Source organism: Schistocerca piceifrons, chromosome 6 (assembly GCF_021461385.2).
Source record: "Schistocerca piceifrons isolate TAMUIC-IGC-003096 chromosome 6, iqSchPice1.1, whole genome shotgun sequence".
NCBI classification, from domain to species: Eukaryota; Metazoa; Arthropoda; class Insecta; order Orthoptera; family Acrididae; genus Schistocerca; species Schistocerca piceifrons.
This window is the reverse complement of record NC_060143.1, coordinates 311,731,970-311,734,344: the sequence shown is the minus strand read 5'-3', so window position 1 is coordinate 311,734,344 and position 2,375 is coordinate 311,731,970. Positions and strand designations below refer to the sequence as shown.

The 2,375-nt window shown below is 42.9% G+C and overlaps 1 non-coding gene across 1 annotated transcript; it reads left to right on the top strand.

Annotated features, from left to right (window-relative positions):
* Positions 1 to 1,530: 1,530 nt before the first annotated feature.
* Positions 1,531 to 1,602, top strand: Trnag-ucc. The gene has a single exon. It is a non-coding gene; the product is annotated as a tRNA-Gly (tRNA).
* The last annotated feature ends 773 nt before the right edge of the window (positions 1,603 to 2,375 follow it).

Here is a 2,375-nt window from a genome sequence, read left to right as displayed (position 1 = left end):
GTCTCTGAATGAAATTACCCGAAACCTTTGGCAACGTGTCTGGCGGAATGGCTTCACATGCAGATGAGATGTACTGCTTCAGCTGTTCAATTGTTTCTGGATTCTGGCGGTACACCTGGTCTTTCAAGTGTCCCCACAGAAAGAAGTCACAGGGGTTCATGTCTTGCGAATAGGGAAGCCAATCCACGCCGCCTCCTGTATGTTTCGGATAGCCCAAAGCAATCACACGATCATCGAAATATTCATTCAGGAAATTAAAGACGTCTGCCGTGCGATGTGGCAGGGCACCATCTTGCATAAACCACGAGGTGTTCGCAGTGTCGTCTAAGGCAGTTTGTACCGCCACAAATTCACGAAGAATGTCCTGATATCGTGATGCAGTAATCGTTTCGGATCTGAAAAATGGGCCAATGATTCCTTTGGAAGAAATGGCGGCCCAGACCAGTACTTTTTGAGGATGCAGGGACGATGGGACTGCAACATGGGGCTTTTCAGTTCCCCATATGCGCCAGTTCTGTTTATTGACGAAGCCGTCCAGGTAAAACTAAGCTTCGTCAGTAAACCAAATGCTACCCACATGCATATCGCCGTCATCAATCCTGTGCAGTATATCGTCAGCGAATGTCTCTCGTGCAGCAATGGTAGCGGCGCTGAGGGGTTGCCGCGTTTGAATTTGTATGGATAGAGGTGTAAACTCTGGCGCATGAGACGATACGTGGACGTTGGCGTCATTTGGACTGCAGCTGCAACACGGCGAACAGAAACCCGAGGCCGCTGTTGGATCACCTGCTGCACTAGCTGCGCGTTGCCCTCTGTGGTTGCCGTACGCGGTCGCCCTACCTTTCCAGCACGTTCATCTGTCATGTTCCCAGTCCGTTGAAATTTTTCAAACAGATCCTTTATTGTATCGCTTTTCGGTCCTTTGGTTACATTAAACCTCCGTTGAAAACTTCGTCTTGTTACAACAACACTGTGTTCTAGGCGGTGGAATTCCAACACCAGAAAAATCCTCTGTTCTAAGGAATAAATCATGTTGTCTACAGCACACTTGCACGTTGTGAAGGGCACACGCTTACAGCAGAAAGACGACGTACAGAATGGTGCACCCACAGACTGCGTTGTCTTCTATATCTTTCACATCACTTGCAGCGCCATCTGTTGTTGAAAATTGTAACTACTGTAATTTCGAAAGTTTGTCCGCCTGAAAATGTACTGTTGTCCCAAGCATATTGCAACAAACGGTGTATTTCTATCGCTGCTCGTTTAGTTTTTATTGCCGTTTCAAATATACCGGTTATTTTTGAAACACCCTGTATTTACAATCTGAAAAATTCGCGGTTCCTCTGCAAGTTTGCGGGTTGAGTAGAACGGTCGAGAGTCTGCTTGTTTCTGACAGTGAGCCACATTGCGTGTCAAGGAGTGTGCGGTGGAAGCAGCTGTCTCATCCGCTACTTCATGTTTAACGGCACAATGAAACGAGCCAACGTTCCGTTACAATCTCACGACACTAGTCGGACAAAACCTCAGCAAGCGATGGTGGTGTAATGGTCAGCATAGTTGCCTTCCAAGCAGTTGATCCGGGTTCGATTCCCGGCCATCGCACGTATTTTGCACGAATATTTTTCGTTCTAGCGGCGGACGAATAAAAAAAGAAAGAAAATCTGCAACTGCGCTAAGTAATAAATGTGATAAATGACCAAGTTTTACGACCGTACTGGAAATTTACCCTCAGTGCTAAGCACAATGCCTTTAACTGGCTTGTCAGTAACGTGACATTTTTTTCTTTCCAAACTCAAGGGCACCGATACACAGGAATTTATTGAGCTACATATAGACAGTCAGTGCCCAATTATCCCCGTGTGACTTTCGAGGCAGGTTAAGAAATGAAGAAGACAATGTAGAATCCGCGTTGAAACCAGCAACATAATCTCATGATGGAACAAGACTGTTGAGAAAGCCATGAAAAATTACAAATAAACTAAATTAAGTTGCAGAATGTTTTGAAACTAGTGAAAGGGGATAAAATAATATGTTTTACATTTCATGTCTACTTCCGTATACATATAGTGTAATTAACAAAAAATTTTTATCTATAACAGACTCGAACAAATCATTCATTCATTCATTCAAAGCGTATTTTTCACTTTCTTTCTAAAACACATGCAATTCTTATTTTAGAAAAAAAAATCTATGGCAGTTTTTCCAGTTCTGCTATTTCATTTCTCTAATTTACATCTAAAAGCCTTTCAAAGAATACATTTACGTAGCACAGAGAAAAATGTTCTCCAAGATATTAAGTTCCATTATGTTGCTGTTTTGACAAATGTTCACTGCTTTTGCCATCTTTTTTCTTGTTTATTTATTTCAAACGTTCA